This window comes from Heterocephalus glaber, unplaced genomic scaffold, assembly GCF_053883595.1.
Source record: "Heterocephalus glaber isolate CG9 unplaced genomic scaffold, H.glaber_assembly_v1.0 deba00001555, whole genome shotgun sequence".
NCBI classification, from domain to species: Eukaryota; Metazoa; Chordata; class Mammalia; order Rodentia; family Bathyergidae; genus Heterocephalus; species Heterocephalus glaber.
This window is the reverse complement of record NW_028258346.1, coordinates 13,441,264-13,467,759: the sequence shown is the minus strand read 5'-3', so window position 1 is coordinate 13,467,759 and position 26,496 is coordinate 13,441,264. Positions and strand designations below refer to the sequence as shown.

At 36.7% G+C, this 26,496-nt stretch overlaps 1 long non-coding RNA gene across 1 annotated transcript in view; it reads right to left on the bottom strand.

Annotated features, from left to right (window-relative positions):
- Window positions 1–18,946: 18,946 nt before the first annotated feature.
- LOC147824098 (uncharacterized) overlaps window positions 18,947–26,496 on the bottom strand; it is a 34,268-nt gene continuing 26,718 nt past the window's right edge. The window contains exons 3-4 of the long non-coding RNA XR_015442892.1: window positions 26,287–26,361; window positions 18,947–20,084 (exon numbers count right to left, since the gene is read on the bottom strand). This is a non-coding gene — a long non-coding RNA (uncharacterized LOC147824098). The remainder of the gene's footprint in view (window positions 20,085–26,286; window positions 26,362–26,496) is intronic.

The following is a 26,496-nucleotide window of genomic DNA, read 5'->3' as shown; positions in this document are numbered from 1 at the left end:
TCCTCCTATGGAAAATCGGCACAAACCTTCTATATTCAGCTGCTGGAGGGGGTGACTGCTTGGCAGATTGCAAATACTCCATATTGTTAACCTTGTTTATGTAACCATGACATTAAGAAGGTTAGAGATAATCATCATTATTTGCATTAGAAAAGTTCTAGCCCTTTGAGTAGCCTTATCTGAATTGCTTGAAACCAAAAGTGTTTTCACATTTCAAATTTTTCCAGATTGGGGCATATTTGCATATATATATATATATATATATATATATATATATATATATATATATAGTGAAGTATATATATTGGGGATAGGACTCAAGTCTAAACACAAAATGCATTTATGTTTCACATACATTTTATATGTGTGGCTGAAGGTAATTTCATGCCCCTGCATTTTAACCCTAAGATCCGTCTCAGGAGACAGGAGTAGAATCTTCTGAGCATAGCACCTTGTCAGTGTTCAGTTTTCTACACTGGAAATGCTCATCCTGCATCTCTACCTGATCCTGTATTTTCTCTCACTCCACTGATGACCATAGGTGTCCTATAAATGCAGACAGACATTAGTTAGCTGTTAACCTCAGCATCCAAACATAATCTTCATAGCACAAGTGGTTATCTGCATGCTAATATGTATTCTGAAATACAAGAAATTTGCAGAAGTTGAAAATTGCTATGCTGTATTACAACTATAATTTTTGTGGATTTGAAAGCATATTTTCTACTTTGAGTCACTTCAGACTCTTTATTTCCAGTTTTAGAATGAAGAGTTCAAATTTGTTGAGTCAATTTTCTCATTTTTTTTTAAATGGGAAAAACACTTAATTAAAATTTTCTCTATTCCCATGATTAAGACGACTATTTTTGCAGTCATTATAGAATAATAATTGATGGCCTTTAAATAACCATCTACTCAGTCTAACTCATGTCACTATACAAAAATATCTCAATTTGAAATTTAAGTCAATACGTATCTAAAAGCCCACACTTGATTTTTAAAACCAAGTCAGACATGTGATTGAGCAAGGCACATGGGTGGTGGGTTAATGGCCCTGCAATCACTCCTCGCTGTTGGAAGACAAGAGATGCTGGGAGACTACTGCTTCCGTCACCCTGTGTGTGTGTGGGGGGGGAGCTAGAGCTGGCCTGTGTCACATGAGCTCTGGTGAAGGCTCCACCATGGGATAAGGGACCAGGACCCCAGAGCTGATTGTAGAGATAGCATCCTTTGTTTTTTTTACTAGTGCTTATGCTAGATAAATTTTCTATTTGTTGACATTTCATTTGCCTGTTTCATTTAACAGTTTCTATAGTTGTCCTTGATATACATATATACATCATTAAATTATCTACCTATCTATCTATCTGCCATCTATCTACTTACCTACCTATTTAATGAAGGACACTCCAAATCCTAGTATTTGGGAGAAATTTTGATACTTGTGTATCTAAACATATATGTCAGAATATTGCATGTAGATAAATAAATGCAACTAATCTTACTTTCTTACTTTTTTAACCATCTACCTCCTAGATCGGGCATGAAGTTTCTCACTTTTATTTCATCCATATCATTATTGCAAAGATCTTTATCCCCTTTTCCTCATTTCTCTTAAAACATTTAATAGCTTTTAGGTCTTTCAAAAGATGGATGTATTTCATTAATACTATTCTTTTATGAGATAATAGTCTTAAACTTAGCCTTAAAGCAGAATTTTTAAAGGCTCAACAGTTTAGGAGAAGCTTTTCATGTTTGATTTTAAAATTACATTATAAAAGGTATTCACTGTCCTCCACCAAAATTCACTCATCTAATCATCCAACACTGTACTTTGGTCACAAATCTGTACTTTGGTCACAAATCTGAAATGACAAGAAGTTGAATTTTGATCAATATAAGAAAGCACAATTCTAAGATAAATAGATTCAATCCAATATTTCACATCCTCTGTAGCTATAAGTATTGCTTGTCGTGACATATTTGATCTAGATTTGCAGATAAAATACAGTACATATACTTACATTGGAATTTTTGACAAATATATATTTAAAATGACTAAAATGACTTGCAATTTATCTAAAACTGACTTGCAGTTTATCTAAAATTCAAATTTAACTAGGCATGATGCATTTCTGTTTGCTAAATCTTATAGTCTTAAATCTGAGTGCTCAATAAAATGATCATTTTTATCAAGTACACTTTTTTAATATGCCAAGATGGACTGAATGGATCATGAGTCAGGAAGTCTTCCAGCTGAAACAGATAAAATAAAGGGTTCTAGTAAATCAGTACTGCATCATCCATTACCTTCAGCATCAATAGTGAAGGTCTAAGCCAACTAATTGATGCCTAAATATGGTTTTTACAATTTCAAACATGACACCCCTGGACTGATGGGTTAGTATCTATTTGTTACTTCCATGTGGATCAGAGTTGGGTGATGTGTGAGAGGGGTGTGGATTCTCTAGAGATGTCACATCTGTTGAAGCTGAGATGTGAGCTTGCTTTGCGATCGGTTTCATCACAGTTGGTGTTTCCATCATCATTACGAAGTTTGTGATAAACGTTTAAATTAACCACCACTGTAACGGCAGGCACTAGTGGCTCCTGCCTATCATTAATTTATTTAGTTGGAAAGGGAATTTCAACATGTGGCTAGACCTGTTACCGACTTTTAGTGCATTAAAGACTCTTCTGGGACATTTCTAGTCATTTTATTTTATTTTTTGATATAAAATCATTTCTCCTTCAAATGGTAGAATTTAGCACTGTTTCACACATATGACTGAATGAATCCCACACTTCTCCACTCATAATTCAGATGTCTGGGAGTATTTGCAAATATTTAGCACCTGCACCTCAATCTTTCATCTTCAAAAATCTTATTTTTATTTAAGAAAAGAGTGTATGACCAAGAACAACAGTTTACAGTGTTCACTCGATTAAACAAAACCATTCATGGAATTTGAGTGGTTCCATCTGAACCAGACAGTTTAGACTGATGCAGTGTGGAAAGGATGTGGAGCTGCAGAAGAATTAATGTGAAGTATATGATTCTGGCAGTGGCGAGGCCCTATGAATACCATCAATTGGAGATTTTTTAAAAGTATCTAAATGTGTTTACACAGCTGGATATTCAGTTTCAGCTTGATCTCTTTTCTTCATGTTTCCAGGTTATTTACAAATGTGTTTCCCTCTGCTTTTTCCTACATGCATTTTATTTTCCAACTTTGGGTTTTAAAACCTAGGATAGCAACATAATATTGTGAAACCATTTCTGGTTTATGTTTTACGTTGCTGTACCATGAGTATTGGGAGAAAAGGAAGTATCCAGAATGTAAACATTTTAAAATAGAATCTTACAGCTTTATCTAATCAAAGAAAACAAGAATTAATTTTACAAAAAAACATTTATTTCTAAGTGAAAGATTAACTTTCTGCAATCGAGGATTAGTGTTGACAACATCTGAAATTCAGCAATCTTCTAAAATCGCAATCCTGTTTAATGTTATGGTTTCCTCTTTGTATATCCTTGGTTTTTGTCAGAATTCTTTAAACTTAATCTAAAGTCAGTGCGATGTAAGGGATGGAGAATGTGATGTGAATTTTAAAGACCCCTGTCCTTGTCCCAGGCCCAATTGCTGCCTGTTTGATTTAGAGAAGTTATTTCACCTCTGCATGCCCCAGATTTCTCTCCTGTGAAACGGAGAGTTATTTTTCAGCTGCATTCTTCACTTAGTGTCAGGAGGCCTAATGAGATAATGTGCCAGAACCGTTTCCCTGAATCATCTTCTGGGGAGAATGTGAGTGTGCGGGCACGGGGCGGACCCTGCGAGTGGAGAGAGGGTGCTTCCTTTTCCTTGCAGCCACACGGAGGGGGAGGGGTCCCGACACCACTGTTTTTGGCCACAGAATCCACAAGGGCCTAAGTACATCCAGGATAGGGAAGGGCAAAAGGCTTGGGAAAGCCCAGAAGGGAAAATGGTAAAGTATAAGGGGAGAAAAACGAATAGAAATCAAAGATGGGCGTATGAAAACATACGACTTATCATCTTCAATGATTTGTTTCTGTTCACTGAAGAATTTGTTAGAACATTGCCTGGCATATTGTAGGAGCTCAGTAAATATTTTTGGATGAATGAATTGCTGTTAATTTGTCACTCCTGATGCACCAGAGTTCTTCCTATCGTAGACAGTGCTGGCTATGCCATTAGGATCCTTTTTTCTGTTATGCTCCAGAGGACTCCAGCATGAAGCAGTACTGAGGAGTATTCAACGTACAGTGAATTTCTTGGTGCAGTCGTCTCCCTGTTGTTCCTTAGTATTTCTCTTTTCCCGTGTTTCTCACATCTTTCCATGGTCTGAGATGGTTTCCTCATAGCACTGCCTTTCTCTGTGCTTTAGAGAATTTTCCCCCTTGCAATGAACACGAAATTCCGGCTTTATGCACAAACCTCCTCATAGGCAGGCAAGTAGACTACCTTGCAGCTGGAGCTGGGTCTTTCCCTTTGGCTGACAATAAATCTGTCTGAAAGGTAAGGGAATGGCTTTGCTTTGGCCCTGAAGGGAGTATGTATTCCCTGGCACGAAGGGGAAAAATCAAACTGTCCCCATTTTCCTAAGTTAAATGAGTTCGTTTTCCCTCCATATACTCATGGTTCCCAATCATTTTTGGCTTGGAGCCCACCGACCACCCCACCCCCCAACTTGCTGCAGTGCTCTTTAGCTAAAATTCCCACGGCCGCTGCTGTTCTAACCTTTTTGAAAAGCTCTCTTCTAAGGAAAAATATCTTAGTTAATAAATGTGCAAACTTGCTTTTTGCTTGGACTTGTTGTCTGCCTTTAGGGTCTCATCATCTTTGTGGATGACACCAACCTCACTGCCTGCTGCCCCTGTGCACCCTGAAATCCACTTCCACGCTCTCCAGTGAGATGTTACTGCACTTTTCTGTGCCAATTCTGCAAGTTCATTTTTCCTTGAGATCTGTGTATGGCATGTCTGGCAGCCAATAAAGAATGAAACAACAAATCACGGGTCAGAGATTTCTGTTTCTGGTATTAGAGAAGACTAAGTGGTATTCAGGGAAGCCTCTTTCTGTATCAAACACTTGAAAAATATTCTGGATTAAAGATTAAATTTTAGTAAAAGTATGGCTTCAGCAGTAATGAGAAGGAAAAGACCAGGGGCCAGGAATGTCCAAGTCCAGACGGGTAAGGAAGTGCTAGGTCTGGCATGTGCTTCAGGGTAGCACCAATAGCTGGCTTTTTAGTCCTCGAGTTGTCCTGATAATAAGTTAACAGGAGTCACAAGAGAAAGGGCCCAAATTAAGTAGAAAATAACAAGGCAGATCTTGCATAAAATTTAGACACTCGAGGCATAACACACTTTTAAGAAACAAAAATCCTCACAGCAGAGGCTCTCTGCATACCTGTCCTTCTCAATCTTTCAGCAAGGTGGAAACAGGGAAAAAGCCTCTCGAAAATTCCTAACTTTAAGTTTACATTTATACGGACTTTTCAGCCAGAATTTACACCGTGTGTCTAACTTGCACTTATCTAATCTGCAAAGAAAGTAAAAATACAGCTTCAGGGAGTCCTAGAATGATATTGCACATTTAATGGCAGATCCATACTGCATGTTGACAATCAGAACAAACTGTTGTACAAAACACTGCACACACACCCTAGTGCACTAGGCTTTGTGGAAGGACAGGGCTCCCTAGGGAGGGGCCAGGGCAGTAGGTGGGGACAGTAATTAGGACTCTGAGGCAGCAGCCCTTTGCCAATTCGCATCTCCAGTTTTCAGTTGTTTCATAACTGACATGGGAATTTCAGCCTTGGACATGATTAAGTCCCTCAACTGTTTTCTCTCTTAGCCTCCTCCTCTTTTCTAGCCTGTCTGTTGCACCGGGTTATAAAATAATGCCTGTGAAAACACTTGGTGAAAACACAAATAGCAGTCAATGAATGTACAGTTTTTCTACAGTTTTGCTTCAGTGTAACAGGTAATGCTTTATGGTTTGAAATAATTTAGTTAGTTCCTCAAAATGCTCAATGTGGAGGTTTCATATGATTTTCTCATCTGAATTTCTATTGGATCAATAACGTTTGCTGTTAAATGAAATGTGGTGAAAGATGGCCAGTAAAGTATACTTCAGGGAGAAGTTTCACAAAAGCATAACTCTTTCCCTGGAACAAAGCTCTCTCGAGCACTTAAAACTGGGAAGGAGCGCTGGAGGTGTTAATCAGAAAGGTGACAAGCGTAATGTGGCAGTCTCGTGGGGCACACTGCTGAAGAGGTGCGGATATTGCAAGGAGTCGCTTTTAAGGCCAACAAACAGCTTAACACTGCTGGAAAAAGGATGGAAATTGGGTGGGCAGAAGCTGGGCTCCTCTTCAAAAAGGAAGCCAAAAGATCAAAGAGGAAATGTTAACACTCAGTTAAGGAAGAGATACTAAGGAAAGGTTAAACATTAACCAAGAAACAAAAGATCCCACCATTTCCCCACTACACAAAGAAGACTGGGCATCACCTTTGGTACTAAGAGGAGTGAAGAAAGTCGCTTCTTTAACTGGTGATGCTTTGTTTCCTTTTGATGTTGGGAAGCAGAGTCTGGGTGGCAAACAGAGGTCATCCAGGCTGAAGAGTTAAGCATCCAGCGACCTAGAGGACCGTGAAGGGCTGTACTGGTCCACAGTGGGAGGTGAGTGATGACCCAGGCCATCCAGAGAACTGACTCTCACTTCCGTGCAGGCTCAGGTGCGCTAGAGTCTCCAAGCAGAACCGGAAGCCAGGGCACGGAGGGAAAGTGCCGGGAAACCTGCCTCGGACAAGTGGTTCTGAGTCACAAAGACTAGGTTTCTATATCGAAGAACATCAAAAAATTTTAACAGAAACAACAAGGGAACTTGACATCTTCCGCTTTTTCTCTGTGTCACTTCCCTGGGCCACCACTGCTCACGGAGGCAGGAGAAGCACAGAGGAGTGGACTTCCGGCTCTCTGCCGGAAGGAAGATTATTCTTCTCACCAGCCTGTTTCCGTGCACGGGCTTCCTTCCTTCATTTCAAAGTTCCTTGGCTTGGGGTTTTCTATAACCTCACCTCCATTTGCAAGACTCTGAAACCTACAACCACGGCAGCTCCTTCCAAAAACAATAAAAATATAGTGAGATAAAATCAAGATAGTATTGGAAAGGTCACTTGCCTTTCCTGTCAGTTGTATAGTAGAAGTTAGAAGTACAAGGAGAATTCTTTCGGAGTTCTTAACACTTGGATTTGAGTCCTAGCTCCGCCATTTATGACCTATGTAATCCTGGGGCTCATTATGTAACCTTATTGAGTCTAAATTTTTTTTTAAATAAGTATTTGGGGTTCTAATGCTTGCCCTACTTGTTCCTTTGCTCCTGAACATTTGGAGACTAAGTTATCCACTTGGGGGTCACAAGTTCTCTTCTTGTTTAAAACCTTTAAACTGTAGGACAGGAATGCAGCGCCTATTTAGCATAACTCCTTTTCTACTTATCATAGGTGAACCACCCAAGTTTCCCATTGCTATTCATCTTACTTCCTTCTTCTAAAACTAAAATAAGATGTAAGTCTCGATGACACTACTCTAAGCTCCCCACATCTCCTTCACTGTCCCTTCAGAATTTTTTATCACATTTTCAACTACTTGTCCAGTGTCTGTCTTTCCTGTTAGACTGGAGGTATAATGAGGGAAAAAACCCAGTTTGTATTGTTCACCATCATATATGCAGCACAAGTGCTTAAAACATAGTAGTTAGTCAGTACCCATTGCCTAATTGAATGAATGAATGAATGAATGAATGATTTTAGAAATGAAAGATAGAAAAATCTAAAGCCCCAAAAGGGTGAACAGACTGCTGAAATTTTTTGAAAGTACCTAACATTGACTGCTTTTATTATTTACAGACCATTAGGAGTGATTATCATATTCACTTAGCAGGACTGGGACTCTGGCTGCTTTGATGAAAATCTTAAAGAGATGAGGGAATATTTATCTCAGTGCTCTTGACTTTTTGTCTGACTGTCACTGATGTGGGTCTCTAGTGTCACTTAAAGTTCAGAGCACAGTCTCCATTCGATTATCCCTCTGATACCTAAAGGCCAACTTGGTGACATCTTTAGCATCCTGTTGCCTCAGGTACAATTTTATAGAGGCCCCACTCCTATTACTAACAACCTTAGTGATTCAAAGTTAATTTATCGTCATGATCTATTTATGCCAACAGAGGTCATTAACTCTCCTTTGTGACAAGTTTTGGGTTGGTAATAAGCTATCCATCTGACACATGAACTATCTAAGGAAGTGTATTGGGTAATTTTCTATGCTCTATTAATGTTTTCAGGTTACTGTTTTGGTTGCAAGGAATTAGTGATCCTCCTGTATTCTAGTAAGGACAATCATGAAAACTGTACACACTCCCAGTGGGCTTCTTTGCTCATTGTTTCATGGAGTGTCCTTTAAGCACCTACTATGTACAAGGTTCTGCAGGAATACTAGAAACCATCATGTAGTCCTGGGCCCAGAGTGCCTGTTCCGCTGTCTAGTGAGGAGTGTGGTGGCTCAGTGGACTGACCGTTGTGACACTGTTGATGGATGTTATGCTAAGAGCAGCCTGGCAGACTCTGGAGCACATGGGAGAAGTACGTAAGGCTAGGGAAAGGGGAAATGCCTCAAAGGAATATCTCTATGGAGCAAGTAAGGTTTTATCTTTTGCTATTTTCTTAACCCATGCTGTTCAAATTTTATCTTCCATTACCAAGCAGCTTGTCCAGCTAGTTTTTTTTAAAAAACGCATCCTTTCCTAAGAGGAATTTGGGTATTAGTTGTTGAAACTTTGCTTTAATGGACTACTTCTCATTACTAACAACTTTTTGTGATGCAAAGAGAGGATTTCAGTTGAGTTTAAATAAAGAAACCCTGTGTGTAAGTGTGTTTGTGTGCAGGTGTGCACTTATACGTGCTTAGCACATCAAAACCATGGCAAAATATGGAGGAAGAAGCATGTATTTTTTGAATAATGAGTAGCTTAATTGGTGTGGAGAAGAATATTTCAGATGTACCTGAAGTTATGGTTTTAAAGGTCAGTCTTAGCCCCGTCAAAGCTCCAACTATTAGACTTCGGAGTTTGTTCTTTAAACAGAGGCATTTGGATTTGTTTTTGAATAATGATGTATTATGTTCCCCATTTCATCCACGATATAACTCAAGATCCTTTATACATGAGTATGAAGTCCTTCATCATTTTTTCTGCTTTGTTTTACTGAACTAGTTGTGTCATTAATACACCACTTGGTTTCTGTTTGGGCCTGTATTTGGTATAATCTTGAAGTGGTATGGTAATTAAAAAAAACTTATTCCCCATAGCCAAGAAAGGATTCAAATTATTTATAAATATTCCACAAAACCTCTACAGGAATCCACTCTAACTCTGTCACTGGCCCTCTTCCTTCCTTCTTGATTTTGACAAAACTCATCGACACTTCATAGATACTCTCTCCGCAAACTGCCCAACTGCTAGAGAAAGAAGGGAGCAGTGTGTTCCTGTTTGTGTGTGCATCCCAGTCAGTGTATTTGTGTATTTTTTATTTGTAATCTTTTATAGTGTAATCTTTATTTGATTGGATGATACAGTGCTAGAAACATAAAAAAGACAAAAACACTGTTATTAGGAATAATTGAGAATGGGTGGATGGAATGAATGTCTTAACTCACCTGTGTGACTTGTCATCCAGGTAAGTGGAAGATAGCACAGGAGAGAGAAACAAAGTGGGACGGACTGAAGGTAAGACAAGGACTAACTTGGCATACAAGGAACAATGGGTGAAGTGGAAATGAGCTTTGAAAGTGGTTAATCTAACACTGCTATTGAAACAGAACTGTTTTCAGTAACACTCAGAGACATATGTGGCTATGAATAACCATAACAGAAAGTGAAGACCAGGAGGTTAGACTGACCAGATTTTCCATGTTAGTCAGTGTTTTGGGTTGAAAACAGGTACAGAAGTCTATTGTGCCCTGGTTGCTCAAAATCCATGAACCATGAGAACAGTTGGATTTCCAGGTCCAGACTTTTAAAATTAATCACAAACATGTTATGGAAGGGTCTGAGCAGAATGAATTCTTCATTTATAAGTGACTCAGCAAACATCAAAGTAGCGTAAGGTTTGCATTTTTCCAATAATTTTTTTCTCTAATCTAAAATGTTTTATTCTACTGGCTGACATGGACTTAAAAGTGCCAGAAAAAATACAGGTGATAACAAATTATTTTTTAGTGTAAGAATGCTGCAAATGTTTCATGGCATGTACTTATACTACAAACTGTACGTTGTTTATCTGAAATTAAAATTTAACTGGTTTCCTGTGCTTTTATTTCTAAATCTTGAAATCATACATATGTTATGTGTATATTTCACAGATAAAAGTTTATAGTACTTAATAAAGCAATTTACATGCCCCATCAGGTTTTTGCTTAAAATAAATTTTAAATAACTTCTCTCAGCTCTCAGCATACATACTTAAACACTGAACAAGGGAGAATAAGTCTTCAACCGATCCTAAGTTGTTTTAGTGAAAATGTTTGGTTTCTTTTTTAATGCTTTTTCTTTGCTTAATGTCAAAATGTATGCTTTAGAATTCTTCATTTTCTATAATATTTTAAAGACAGTAACAATAACTCAATAAACATTAATAACACAATAAAAATTTACTTTTAAATAATCTAATTTTCTGAGCTATTCACCATTACTCAAAGCTGCTATCTTCAAACAATTCCATAACATGAAAAAACAAACCCCAAAAAAGCAACCAGACAACTCCACTGAAATAGTCTGTGTCTGAGGGAGTTTTAAAAGGTATGGTTTGTCTTAAGGATAGGTTTGGTCTATTATTTAAACCTGTGACTTAAATAAATAAAATATATTAATGTGAAATTCTTCAGATTGATACATTTCTGAGGAAAATATTCCCAACTGGAACTTCAGCTTTGAGTAGAGAGTAATTCAATGTCCTCCTGTAATTTCTTATCGTTGGAGGGCTAAACAATTTCACCAGGAAACAGTTCAGAGTAAATGCAATTTCTCCCCATGTCTGAGTCTAAGGCTCAACAGATTAGTTTCAAAAATGGCAGGGCAACATGTGAAACAAGGCATGAGGAGAATTTCAACCACCTATGCATGGTAAAAAGAAGACACAGTTAGATAGATACCTTTGCTTTGGAACATTTACAAAGTTATTATGTTTTGGGGATGTAGAATAATTATAAGAATTACAAAATGAAATTTGCTTCTTTAATTTGATAAATCTTCCTACATGTAGAAAGGAATTAATTTTTTAAAGCCACAGTAAGCCTGTGCATAATTAGAAGGGAAGTCTGTTATTTGTGTGACAGAATTATAGGGCAAAAATGATATTCATTTCATTTCCTATCTCTAGGCTGGAAGGTAGGAGAGTTGTTAGAGAGAAGTCTCAACATTTTCAGTAAGAAAAATATATGTAATAGCTAAGACTGTTCTTTGGAAAAAGCTTTTCCAGAAGCTCACAGTATAGTGCTTTCATAATTGAAAAATGTTAATTATGTCTTTTTCTGATTATCTTTCACTGTTATGAAGACACTTTTCTGACTTGGAGAGTGACAGGAAGATGATTAGATTAGCAGCTGTGAGTTAAGGTAGGCATGCAAGATGTACTTATAAAATGAATGAAGGAATAATTACACCAAATAAAGAGAAATTCCACCATTTTGAGCTCCTTCTTTTAAAGAGATTTGAGTAAGTGAGTAAACAACTTGAATAGAGAAGTGAGAGTGAGGGAACACTTTGAAGAAAAATATATTTTGGCTTGTGGGACTTAGCTTTTCTAAGGAATGTGTTCAAGTTATGTCTAAGATATTAAATAGCTCAGGAAAATAGAGGGGTTTACTTTTAGAAACTAAGGTAGAAAATGGAAGAATGAGAAAATAGCCTTGCAAAGGAACAGAGATATCTAAGGTGAAATGTTTATCAAGTTTCTATTGTATGGAGAAAATTATTTTCTGTACTTCCCTATGAAATTTTCCACAAAATACTTGAATTTTTTGGGTTTAATATGGTGGGATTGACTCTATCCTGGGGATTGGTTACAAGGTGGGCACTGCACAAGAATGGTCCTCTGTGTCCATGGAAACCATACACATCTGGATATTAGGCAAAATTCTTTATTCATTTCCTTGCTCAGAATTCTTCAATTGCTACTGATAATCCTTAGCAGTGATTTTTCAAGTCAGTTGGAAAGGAGGAGATGCTGTATCAATCATCTGAGGCATTTTCCAAAACACATATGGTAACCATGTGTATTTGGAAAAGGGGTACTATATGATTCTCCTATTTTCTCCCTAGAGCCTTTATTCATTTATGAATGACTGGTCTATGGAATAAAACTCAAACTTGCATAGTATACAAAGCTGTAAAGATGTGGTTTGTATTTTTCTTTTCAAATTTATTTGGTTATTCCTTCTCCAGTCTCTATACTTAAAACTTACATGTTTTGTGTCCCAATCATCCTTTTTCTTTGCATTTGCTAATGCTGCTGTCTTCTCTACTACTTCTACTCTTACTCGTCAAAGTCCACTATACTGCTAGTATCACCTCCTTACTCCTGGAATGGTTTGTTTGTAACTAGTGATGCATACTTAAATGTCTGTTTTTGTCTAAGCTATGATATCTTTCAGGATTGGAGCCATCTGTATCTTTGTATGCTCAAGGGACATTGTAAAGTCAAGCACATAATGGGTTCTCAATAAAATTTGTTAATGAATAAAGAAAGTAAAGAATAGAGCTTGGGGTTGATGGGATAGTGGTATTGGCAGATATGTCAACATCTCTTGCCCATTTTATTTCCAAGGAAGCACCAGAGATAAGCATATTTGTGAATGCTTGCTGTTTTTTCCAACAACTAATTTTATAGGTCCATATGGGATAAATTATCTGATAAAGTGTTTTTTGTTGTTTGTATAGCCCAGAACCTGATAATTTGGCTGACATATATTTTCCTTTTTAAAAGAAAAGCAAAATTGCTTTTAAATATGGAAACCACACATAATCCTAGAATGAGGACATTAAAGCACCACAGAGAGAAGACTTTGCTTGGAAAATTCTTGAATCCACCTCTTTCTGCCATAAAGAACATGCACATTGATATGTAGATGGTGGAGGAAATAGGGTAGAGAGATGAAAAATTAATTGACATACTATCTTTACCTACTGTTGTGAATGACCCAATGGGAAAAAAGAAAGAGAGAAAGTATGGTGGGAAGGAAAAGGGAGGAACGTGGAATGGCATCTTTGAGTCGCCTAAAGGGAAGAAAGAATAAGGAATAAGTTTGTGTGAGGGAGGAAGGAGGCATCTGGTTGATGGTGAGGGTTTCACCCCAAAGTCTAACTTTAACGAGGAAGTGCAGGAATATCCTGAGGCCGGAATCAAGACTCCACATTCTCCAGCCATGTTGACCTCATGAGGAGGTCGTAAGTAAGCAGAAAGGGCCCTCATATTGGCAGCTTAGGTCTGCAAGTTGAAGAATCCAAGTTATATTTTGCTCTGGGATAAGAAGCTCTGCCACCTGTGTCCATAAAGAGTGCTCACTGAGAAATTACTGTTGAGGAGTGTGACAGTGGCATTTTCCTCAGTCACTCAATGGATTTGTTGCTTTGATTTTTATTTTGTAGTAGAAGAAAGCTTTACTGTGCTATTAATTCGGTGCTTTTAGGCAAATTAATCAGGTGACATTACATCTTCCAGGAGAGGATAAAGATGGCAACACCAATTCTTGTATAATTATGCCCATCAAGAATGTAGAAGAATGTACAAGAAGTAGACAAGAATGTGAAGACAACTGCAGCTCTAGATTTAACACGAGTAACTCGTGGGTACCTCTGGTAAATAGATAAGATTGTTCTTTTTTTCTAACATAGTGACAGTGGTCAGGACTTCATAAGCATCTACTGGCCACTGCTGACTGCATCCCAGGAAAGATAACGATAGGAAGACTCAGCAAGCATCTAAGCTGGTGCCTTAGGTCTTCTAATTACGATATTACATGAAATAAGACCTTACTTTGTATCCACAGCGGAGGAAGTGGGACATATAGGTTGCAGTCATCGATATTAGACAACTGTTCTCTGTGAAGCTCACTGTGCCCCGCACATGTAACAAGACACTGAAAAGTTAAAATCTCATTTTTTGTATTAATAGAATATACGTCACATTCTGCATTCACCTGAATACCTTGTGGATGTAGTGAAGTTGATAAAATATATATAATAGCACTATTGCTCAAGTCAAAAAATGAAAATTTGTCATGTTTATATATATATATTTATGAAAGAGTTTAAAACCATTTAAACAGTTATATTTTGTTTATTATTGTTTTGATCTATAACACTGGAAGCCACGATGAATTGAAGAGTCTGAGGACTAAACAATCATTTAATAATAATAGTTTCCAATACAGAATTCTGAATTGTAACTATATGAAGGTATATTCCTTTTTGAAATATTTATGATATCTTCAAAACTGAAAAATAACCAGTTTTTTTGTAATGTTAATTTTGATCACAGAAGTTCATTCTTTAAAATGCGGAAGAGGCTGTAAACCTATCTGTATGCAACTGTATAGAACCAAAGGTTGCAAAAGTGGTATTCATTCCTCTTCTTGCTATGTTCACCAGCTGGAAGAAAGATTATCAGATGTGGAGTCCAAAACTTGAGCTCTGGTCCTGGTCCAGTTTATAAGTATTTGTGCAAACTTTTTGGCAAGCCACTCTTTTTTAAGGTTTCAGCTTTCTTTTATGTAAAATGAATGGATTGAACTCAAAATCTCTAAGTTTCCTTTTAACATTAATGGTTCAAATATGTGATTCTGTCCATTTTCCCCTGTTGCATTTGTTATTGCAAAGTGGCTAAAGTCCAGAGAGGGTCAATGCTTAGCTAGACTCAACAAATATTTTTTGATGTACTGTATTTCATTTGCCAGGAAGAACAATAGGCTTCCATTAAATAAGCAAATCAGTAAGTGGAGACCAGTTCATTATACAGAGGCATGATCTACACATTTGCTGAAGAGTCTCAGATGCTAACAGGTCATAGAAAAACTAACTGTCCCAGGAAATATTTCTATATATATAGCCAGAATTTCTTTTTTTCTTTCTTTTTTTTTTTTTGATACCATGGATCAAACTCGGGTCCTTGAGCTTGCGCAGCAGGCGGCGAAACCACTGAGCTAAATCCTATATCCAGGATTTCATTGATTTGCTTTACGTATTGCTACTTTCATAAATTCTAGGATTGTAGAAATCAATCCAAAAACTAATCAACAAAAAAATTCTATTGATAGGAGTCGAAACACTTTAGGGTTGAATTTTCTAAGCTATCTTCCAGACATTTGAATAGGGAGTATATGAAAGACAAGAATATGAAAGAAAATTGTCTCATAACATCTTTGGAAATGACTCATTTTACCATCCCTTCTCAATTCTTCTCAGTCAGGCTAATATCTTTAACTTAGAATGCATCTTAGTGATTTTTAGAAGCAAATTCATTAAACCAACAAAGAGTTAGAAATATTTTCATTATCTGTTCATGAATATAACAACACAAGCTCAATTTGATACTTTCTTGCATTACGTATTATCATAAAGGAACTTAACCACATTTTCAAAAACTGTTATTAACTTTATTCAAGAAGCCCATGGGCATTTAGGAACAAAACAAAAGCAGCCTTGGACTTTAGTCAAATTACACAAAGAAGTTAAACTTAGGGATAAATGTCTTTATTGTGTTTGTTTATTTTTGTTCCTTTTTAAAACAGTGAATTGTGCCTTTCATTATAAAAGAATGCACACCATTGTGGCTTCATATATAATGCTAATTAGTTATCCATCTATGTGTGTATATGCCCACACCAAATGCTTTTTGATGTACAGAATCAGAGTTGCTTGGAACTTTTACATAAAAAGCTTAAGACCACCCAACTTGAACTAGTAATTACTTCAGCAAATAGTAGTATGCTTTTGTTTAGGAAATGTGCATTTGAGAGTATGCATTTTAGTGTGTTTCTAAAATGATGATTCTCTTATTCATTCTCTAAAAAGTAATGCAAGCTTTGGTGTGAAACTCTGAATTTGACTCCCAAACAAACATCTCATGTAATAAAAAAGATAGCCCGTACCTTACAAAGATGGTACAAGTCCTACCTTCAAAGCTGTACTTTGTATGCAAGCTACCTTCTACTTAACTGGGGTGATCAGGGAAGAACTGCTCCCCATAATAGGCACACCCACTGCAATTACAAGATTAAAAAGACTCACTTTATCTAGAGGAGAATGTAGTTTAGACAACTCTTACCTATTTATAGCTGTATTTGTAGTTATGTTGCCCTTAGAGAACTTGTACTGTCTACTTCTCTCTCTGTATATTTTTGAAAGGATGCCAGATATATGTTCATACAAGAAAGGGACCTGGAGCTAGAGAGGAAGAAATACAGTCCTAACCTCTGAACAGTGACCATATCAAAAAAGTTTATGAAACATAATGTATTTGAATGCTGTTAAGATCGGAAAAAATTTAAAAATATCAAAAATATATTTTACTCAATTTCCTAAATGTATTTTGTTTATTCACTTGCTCAAATAACTTCATGCCCTTCTTTTATGCATGATTTCATTGTGGCTTTTGGTTGAATGACATTTGCATGTTTAGTCAGTCTATTTTGGTGTGGATTTATTTCAGGGATGGGTAGCGGGAAAAGAACAAGGAAAGGCGTATAGGCAGATATGGCTTCCACTGTGATTGTACAACATGCTTGGTACTGAATTACAGAAGAGAATTATCAATGGTAGAGGAAAAATTTCCTTTACATTCACCAAAATTTTTCTGAAAAACAAATAGGACAAAAATGGAGAAAATGATATCTTCAGTAACACGTAGGGGTAGCTCAAATTCCAACACCCAACATGAAAAACATAGTTGCTAACACCGTATCATTAAATTTGAATGTGAAGGAAGGGAGATATGAAGAGTTGACAGGTTTTTTTTCTCCTCAAACCTAAAACAAGAAAAATATTTTTCTAAGATTATCTTTAAAAGTCTACAAGGATCTATGTATAAGAAAAATAAAATCTAAGTATATGAGTGACCTGAAAGATCCAGGAAAACGAATCCTGTAGAACCCAGTTGTAACTCTGAATAGAAAAATGGCGGTCCCAGAAGAGACAACACGCTTGGAGCTGGCACATCATTTTCTCTGAATAGTCAGTGTCTGAACAGTGAGCGAGGTCTCTGAAAAGTCAAGGTAGTTAACAATGGGAAACCCTGAATTATAAGTGAATTCGCTTTTTACTTTCCTTATAAAAATTTGATACACCTCAGAGAACTTTTCAATTTCATTTTTGCCCTCTGGGGAAAGGGCTGTACACACTCCTGCTAATAGTCCAGTCTCCATGACAGCCACACGGCTTCCATCCCAACTGGGGGCCAGTGGTACAGATATTTGGTGAGGTATAGTGTTTTCTGCCCCCTTGACATTCTTTTAGCAGAAGGAAATGGAGAAGGGAGGAAGAGGGAGTTAGCGCCAATGTCCAACGAGTGCTTGTGATGTAAGTGGTTCCAACTGAGATACACTGACCTCTTTGGAGAAAAGCAAAGCAAAAGGGAAACAGAGGGAAAAAAGAAACAGTAGTTTTGGTGAAAAAATTTTGAAACAGAAGGATTGGGAGATCCTGGATCAGCGTCGTAATACACACTTGCGTGGGCTCTCTTGCTGCATTACGCTCAAACATATGCATTAATCATGAGGGAAAAAGTGTGAGTATTATGCATTTGCTGTCTTGGTCCTTTGGATCTCAACTATGCTCAGCCCTTCCAAACTGGCTCTTGTATTTCCCAGGACTGAAACCCCCAAAATTACATTTCACCAACTCACTTGTCTGTTGGGTTTCCGTTAGGATCTTCCAGTAGGAGGTACTGACAGGAGGTAAAAAGGCAAGAGGAAAGAAGTCATTTCCTCATGTTATTTTTGTCCTGGTAAGTGTCACTCTGCAGGTAACTGGTCCTCATGCAGCAAAGGTGTTTGTAGGAGCTGTACTGGCAGGGGCAGGGGGCCTGAAGTTGCAGAAGTGGCAGAGCTGCTCCAGCGGTCTTAGGGGTAGGCACAGTTATGGGCTCCTTGTGACACTATGTTGTCCTGTATGCTTCACGAGACCAGTGGCTGGGGTGGCTTCCTCTAGTTCCTGGTCTCTGTGGAGCATTGCTACCATTCATTGAGCCCTTCTAATACAAGAACATTGTTATCTGTTTGAAATATGTACAGTGGTCTTCTCTGGGTACTACCTAACTGCAAAGCAGTAAAATAACAGAAGCAAAGAACATAAGGAAAAGGGCAGAAAAGGCACATAAGGAATTAAAATATACAGTATGAAAGGATTTATTCATGGACACAGAAGCTATTATCTTGTAAAAAATATTACATATTCTTAAACTGTAGATGATGAAATTTACTTTAAATTTAACAGCTCAAAGAGATAGAAGAATTCAAGGATGAAGGAACTACAATAAAAATATTTTTTAAAATGGAAAGAAAAAGTAGTGGCAGAATTTAAGAAGGAAACAGAAAGGAAACATAAACCAAGGCAGAAAGAAAATACTATTTGATATAGTAAAATGAGCACAACTAAAGATTGGCAAGAGAATTCACATGAAACAACACTTAAAAGGAGAAAAAAAATGATAGAAATGATATCAATATGGCAAATAAATTAGAAACTATAATTGGTTAAAAAAGGCCGTAGAAAAAATACACAGATAACAATGAAAGTGTCTCAGAGAAAATATTCTTGAAATGAAGGAGAACTTGAATCTGCAGAATAAAAGGAAGCCAAGACATAGTGTGTAAAGTTATTTAATTTTAGTAAAAAAGAAAGAATTATACGGAAAAAACCCAAAACAGATCAATAGGAAAAACTTAAAGTAATCCACATGTGCAGTACTCAGTAGCACAAGATACCAGAGTAACCCATATAAATTTTTTAGAGGAGGAAAAAGTTTCACCAAAGAATTTTCTATTGTTTTTGCACACAGGCATAAAGAGTAAGAGTCAAGTGATTTCAAATGTAGGAATTAAAAGCCTTTCTGCATCTTTTTTGAAAAGAATTGACAATAAAATCCTTCAACCAATAGATGAATGAATGAATCTAGAAAAGGAGAAGCCATAGAGATTGAACTAGTGGAGTTGATTGAATTTATGTAAGTATTAACTAAAAATTTACTACACTAGTATTATTAAGTTGTCATCACTGAAGTACAAGGAGGCCCTAAGCTTCCACTTGTATAAGCATAAACACCTTATAATATACTTTATAATTTAATACAAGCAGAAACTTTTAGGAAGAAAAGTTAGAGAAAGTACATATGTTACATATGTACAGCAGAAATCTAAAAGAAACTATGGGCTTGGATATGTGATTTTAAATTAATACCTGTAGTGGATTGACTAACAGTCAACTTGTAATGCCCAGGTGAACTGAGTCAGTGTGGTCTGGGCGTGGAGGATCCACCTGAAAATTGTTACCAATAGCCACAAAAAGAAAACTGGAGGGGAAGATCTTGCCCTGTTGATTTTCTAGGAGAAGCTTGCTGCAGATGGTTTTCCTGATGTGAACTAGGCTGCTCCCTTCAGAGGAGGAGCTCAGGGCCTTGCTGTCACTGGGAATGGCTGCTGTTTTCATCAGGGGAGCTCTGATCTTCACCATGAGCATCTCTTCCTGGCTCCAATGTGGATCCCTCAGTCTGCTCGCACAAATTCTTCATCTCACCAGCGTAGGTTTTCTGGCTTCTACCATTGGCCTTTGAGCCTTTCAGCTGCAGATCCTCAATATGGACCAGCATGAGACAGTGCTGTGGGCTCTAGGCCACTGGCTGGACTTGAGGAGGACTTGTCCAGGAAACTGCTGGGATCCAGGCCCTCAGCTGAATCCTCTGAGCTTCTAGTGTGCAGTTAATCTCTCTCACTCCTTTGCATTTGACTCTTTGGGTAATTATCAAAAAGTAATGTTAGAAATTATATGTTCAGTATTTAGTGTATTCCCTTGTCAAATCCTGCTGACTACAACAAAATCGTGTATTTATATAATATTTTATTAATATCAATCACATAGTTTTATATGATCTACTACCTATAAGGCTTTGTTTAAAAAGAGTAGTTTTCATAATAAATACACGATTATCTAAATCAAAATAATGAGGGCTTTTCATCTCTTCAGAGGGAAGATTTTTCTAAAACATAAGAAGGAAGAGTTAACATTTCAAGACCTCCTTGTAGGTAATTTAAGTTTAATAATAAATTGAGCCCATAGGAGAAAATATCAAAAGAAAGTAAAACAAGAATCATCCACTCTAGGGCTTTATTTTTTATCTTTTCACCTTGGTATATAGCAAAACCATAAGCAAATCTGTAAGATCAGGCCCGAGAGTTAGGCACACAATTTTAACGACTGGAGCACACAAGGAGGCACCAAATGAGCCCTCACAACAACTCCGTGATAGAAACCGTTTCATGTTCCAGGGCTCCTGCTGGGAGGACATTCTTTGCATTTTGTTCGTTTGGGCTGTGTTATATGATGTTCTGCTAATGAGTGGAATAAATGTATCTATGTGGTAAAAACCAAACCAAGAATTCTTAAATCTTTAATTATTTAGGGGAGTACTGCACATGAAAGACTGGGCGCCTTTTCCCTTAAAACCCACAATGTTGATGGGTTTAATACTAAAATCTAAATATTTTTTTCAAGGCAAATCTAAACAATCAAACAAAGTGCATATTTTACATGCTCAGAGGGCTTACATTTATGTGCACATGAGTGCACGAGTGTGCGCACACACACACACACACACACACACCCAAGGAGCAAACCCCAATGCTTTAAATTGCTTTTGCCACCCTCTGCTCACACCCACTAGCATAAAAATTAAGAACTTTGGGAAACATTTAGTTTATAAATTGACCTAATTTTAAAAATAATACATGAATAAAAAATTTTAATTAAGTGATTATTCTTACAGGCCGGAAAATTAATCAACACTATAAGAAGAATGAGAATTTTGTATGCTATAATCCCAAGGCTAACAGGGTTTTAGGTGAACAGAAGTGATCCCAAAGAAATGTATTTAATTTCTCTCATCAAAAGTCCAATCATTGAGTTGCACAGAATGAAACATAATTACATTTCTATAGTTATAACAGCTAACAGTCAAAATGTAGTATGTTCCTTGAAATACGTAGAAAAGTATTACATTAACACTGTAGTACTTCAGACGTTTTTAAACTTTTTATTTCATTTATTATAAATGTTCATTATAGGTTATTCAGGAAAAAGAATTAGAAATAAAAATGCATTTTATTAAGATAAAAATCATTGTAAGTCACAAATAAGATTTTATTTATTGAGCGAAATCACTTAGAGGATATGTCGTAGTTCAATTGGAGAGAAATTAGGCTTCTTAAAGTCTTTTTTTTTCTTTTAAACTGCTTCACTCTAAATACCTCTGCTTGTATGTGAATATGTGCATGTGCATTCTTAGGTATTCAAGTGTTAATGTATACAACAATTGACAGCCATAGGGACCCTAACATTCACTAACCTCCAAATTTAATTTGGCGGGTGACACATAAAGAAACTTACATGCAGAGAAAAATGTCCTGATTTTGTTTTGTTTTGTTTTATAGCACTCAGCTTTGTTTTCAAGCTATCTGCAGTGGTATCCAAGTAAATATGCTAAACATATCCTTGACCATCTTTAGCTGTTTCTTCATTTATGTAACACTACTGAGTTTTAAGAAAAAGATTTCCTGTTGAACTGAGAATTTTCTCTTTGCCAATTCTGTTTAAGCAAATTAGTATTTGTCACTATCCAATCATACTTGATGACTGACATATTGCAATAGTCCACTGTCTACAATTGTATAATTGAATGTAAAACACTGAGGCTTAGACCTTACCCTGGAGAAAGGAGACATATTTGAATATTTCATCACAAGAGGGTGGAACCATGTTAACTTTTTATTTCATGTAAACACAGTCATAATACCATTTAGAAAATATATGGAAAGTGAAAGCTAGAAAGAATCTCAAACGTGCTTTGAAAATATTAGTTTAAATTCTAAAATGTAAAACATCAGTGTAGTCAATCAAAACATGTGATCTGATTTTCACTTCCTGTACTTTCTCCACTGAGAGACTCTATCAGTAGAGATAGGCCGGACCAGGATTGACAGACCATCGACTCACACAAAACCTACTTTATCGACATTGACAGTTTTGTAAATAAAGCTTATTGAATGTACTTATGCATATTCCTGCACACCCCCCTTCAATTCACATATAGCGGCAAGGTTGAGTAATTTCCACCAAGATCTTTTGACCTATGCAGCCAAAAATACTTATTATCTGGCCCTTCACACAAAATGTGTGGCCCCTTCCTGATCTAAACTACACGGTAATAATTAACAGTGTCCTAACTGCTCTGTCTGAGCATAAGGACTTTTACTTCTCACTGATGGAGGATGACATATGTGCATTGCTATGATTGTTAGAGTTAGGGTGCACCTTGCCACATGGTTCCAAGGGCAAGGGACTTGTAGACGTTTTACTTAGACATTCTATGTCAATTTCACTCATTTTTCTTTGGCCTAAGCAAGGCACATAACTATGCTTGCCTTTATGCTTCACAGGAAAACAAAACACTGCAATGCTTGTATGTGGAAGGGACATTAGGACACGTGCAAAATAGTCTTAACAAATATCAAAGGTAGATTATCTTATGATTGGAAGGGTAGGTATCACAATCTTAAATTATTGAGCTAGCAATAATAATCTGGCTTGGAAAGCTAAGCATGAAACATAAGTTTACAATAAAATTGTAATGTGTGGAGCAGTCATAAAATAAAATCTATTATTCACATTGCAAGCAAAGAATTTAAATGCATCTATAATATATATGTATAATAAGATAATATATCTTAATTATTAATGCACATCTGTAATGATTATACAATCAATACTGTAAATTATAAAGTGGTGATTAAAGATGTTGCATAAAATATTTAAGCCATCTGGTGGTTATTGCTATTTCATAATTGTTTAAAACTTTAATGAAGGCTGGAATAGTTTTCTAGATCTATATAGTGTACCATGGATAATAAACTAGACAAAAGTTAGAGAGCCAAGTTGTTAATTTTGCTTACAAGCATACATTTTAATGTCTTGCAAATTTTCAATGCCATTAATGTAGTAAACTATAAAGATCTATTCTATTTTTATAACATAAGAAAAATAATCCATTTAGCTAATTTTTATACATAATTTTAAAGCACAAAGGGAAAGCTGATTACTGTTTAAAATCCTGTGCATTACCTCTGTTCATCAATAAATTGTTAAAATGAATATTGAAAATAGGCTATTTATGTTCATTCTCTCATTCATTCAAGAGTAAACATTATAGTGAAAGAGCATGTCTCTCTCTATATATAGATTGCAACTTCATAGAAAATAACTTTCCTTCCTCACCTTATGACTGCTCAACCAACCCTCTTTTGGTCTTATTAATACTCAGCCCTTGAATGAAATTTTGAGAGGCATCTGCTACTGTCCTGGTCACTTTTTGGGGGGGGGGGTGGTGCTGGGGATCGAACTTGGGACCTTGCGCTTGCAAGACAAGCAATAGCACCACTGAGCTAAATCCTCAGCCCATGGCCTAGTCCCTTTCACACAATAAGAAATCTCCTGCCATCTGCAGTCCCCAAAAGTCTGTGTAGCTATTGTTTTCAATCTCATGTGACAATAGATCTCTGCGCTCAATAGGACATGAACGTTTCCTCTGCTAGGTGCTGCTTCAGCCTGGAACCTGTAGTGTTTTGGAAAGAGATTTTTTGGGGGTGCATTTTAGTTTTTTTGTCTTTCCTCTTCCACCTTCTCACCACTAGACTGCTACTGCTTTTATTTTCAGAACTAGAGGGGGTCAAGAGTAGGAAGGAGATGTGAGAGATGGGGAATTTTTCACTTAATTCATTCTCTCATAAATCACTCATTACTTTTGCCAACCTTCCCTTCTCAAATAGCCATTCAAAGTTTTTGCAGTATGGATTCTTCACCTTCTCTCATTGGGCACCATGCCATGTGCATCAGGGGTCTACCTTGAATGTTAGGGTCACTGTTTCTAAAAGTCCTCGTGGACTGGAAAACAGTTCCATTCTGGCTACCTTCATGTAGGCCTACTTGTGACCTGCAATAAACATTCTGTTGCAATTATGCTCGCTCCCTATACCGCCCAGTTTGAGAGCCACAGCTTCGTGCAGTTTAATTTCTCTAGTGTGCTTCAAACAGTAGTGTTGTTGCCCAAACCATAGGAAGTGTTTATCAATCACATCAGCAGTGTCCTTTGGGCTCTTCTCCAAGGCTTAATGTGAGAAGAAAGAACTCTTTTTCGTGCCTTTTTCTCTTCTATTGTTTTGTTTAGGCTTTTCATATGGCTAATGTGTATGGGTTAAACATTTCTCTTTGTGTTGATGGTGTAACAAATCACACGGAGGCAGGCTTACTTGCAAATCTTGATATTTTGTTCTAGGTATTAGGTAGCATCAAATATATAGAGAATCTCATGACAACATGTGTATATGTAATGCATAGCTATGTATACTTATCATATGGGATTATATTAAGCAGAAGAAAATACCGAACAAGCCCATCCATCCATATAAATGATGGAGAACAGAGTGACAATTAGTAAACATGATGCCAGTTAAATTGCAGTTCCACTAGTGTTATTAAAAAAAGTAGGAGGAAGATTTAGAATTCATTATGGTGGTCCTAGATTCAGTTGTCAGAAATGGTTTTTCAGTAAGTCACAAATGAGCTCATTTAAGGGCACGTACACATTAACATAGAATTAATGGAGGACATGGAGTGTTAGAAGATTCAGAATATTTCAGATTTACAGAATGAGAACAGAACTCAGAGTTCTGGGGAACCCGAGGGAGGCCAGTATTATGGGAGTAATGAGTAAAAAGGAAAATAAGGATAAATAAAATACTAAGTGTTTAATACCAATTTTTTTGCTGGGGAATTTAGCAAATGCTTTACTACTTAGATTCTATTTTAATCTAACCAGGTGTTTATCAAGTATATTCTTAGATTAAATTCATGTTTTAGGTGGGAAAATGAAGACAAAAATAGAGGGGTTAGTAATGTATAACATTCCTAACAGGATTCACACACTTTAATAAGATTATTCACGTTCCTGTGGTACATGCAGCTAACCAGATTTCTACTTATAATGCTTCATATAAAAATAGAGAACGATAAGAAATAGCAGATGAAAAAAACATAGTCTTCTCTGGGACATGGTCTGTTGGCCATCACTAGTCTCATGATCCCAGAAGTACAGTCATCTCATCTTTATTTGGGTTCAAAGGAAGCAGCGTGTGAGATGAGGGATTTGAACAGGGCATTTATTTGGGGGGGGTGGTGATAGGAGAGACAGGAGTGAGAGAAGCATAAGAACGTGATGATGAAATTAATTAAATCCCTATTGGTTATATTTCTTTTGAAACACAATCTGAATCCTTATAAATTATTTCACAGAGAGTATTCTCAGGAAATAATTTGTGAGCCCAAAATGGTATTTGCATGGACATCAGAATTCAAATTTATTTTTAACTGAAATGTTTTCATCTGTATTACTTTGAAAAATGTTGAACACATTACCACAAGTAATGACATGTTTTCTTGGCGAATGCTATACCTGTGAATGCCCTGGGGGGAACATACTGTTTCTTTAGTATTTATAATGTAAACAAAGCTCAGTGTAAATGAAAGCATCAATAAAACCTTTTCTCTACATTTTGACTTCATAAGTAATAATTGGGAAGGTCCATTTTTCTGAGTCTCTTTAACCAAACTATATGATTTAATTTGCATGTATTTCCCTGGCATGTGGTTCCGATGTAGATGAATGAAGCAGTCGGTTGGATTAGAATTCATAGATGAGTATCCGTCAAAACTCAAGCCTACCCGTATCATCTCTAATTAGTTGTTTGTGGCCCAGAGTTGAGTAAACGGAGATATTAGATGTGAAGGTGGGTTAGTTTTTAAGTTGTTGAGGTGAAATGTAAATGAATGCATGTTTAGCCAAGTGTAAGGCATATACACAGCAATCAATCAAGAAATACTCACCGAATATTTACCACAAGTCCACAGTTCTGATAAGAGTTATGACACGTTTCTAAACAGTGATAAATGGACAGCACTCTGAAAGAAATCGTAACACAGTTAGGGAAATAAAACTCCTGAAATATTGAAATGCCTATATGTGATACTAGTACAGTGCTACCACTAGTGTTATTTCTAGCACTGTCACCATATTACAGGAGCAGTGGTAGTAAT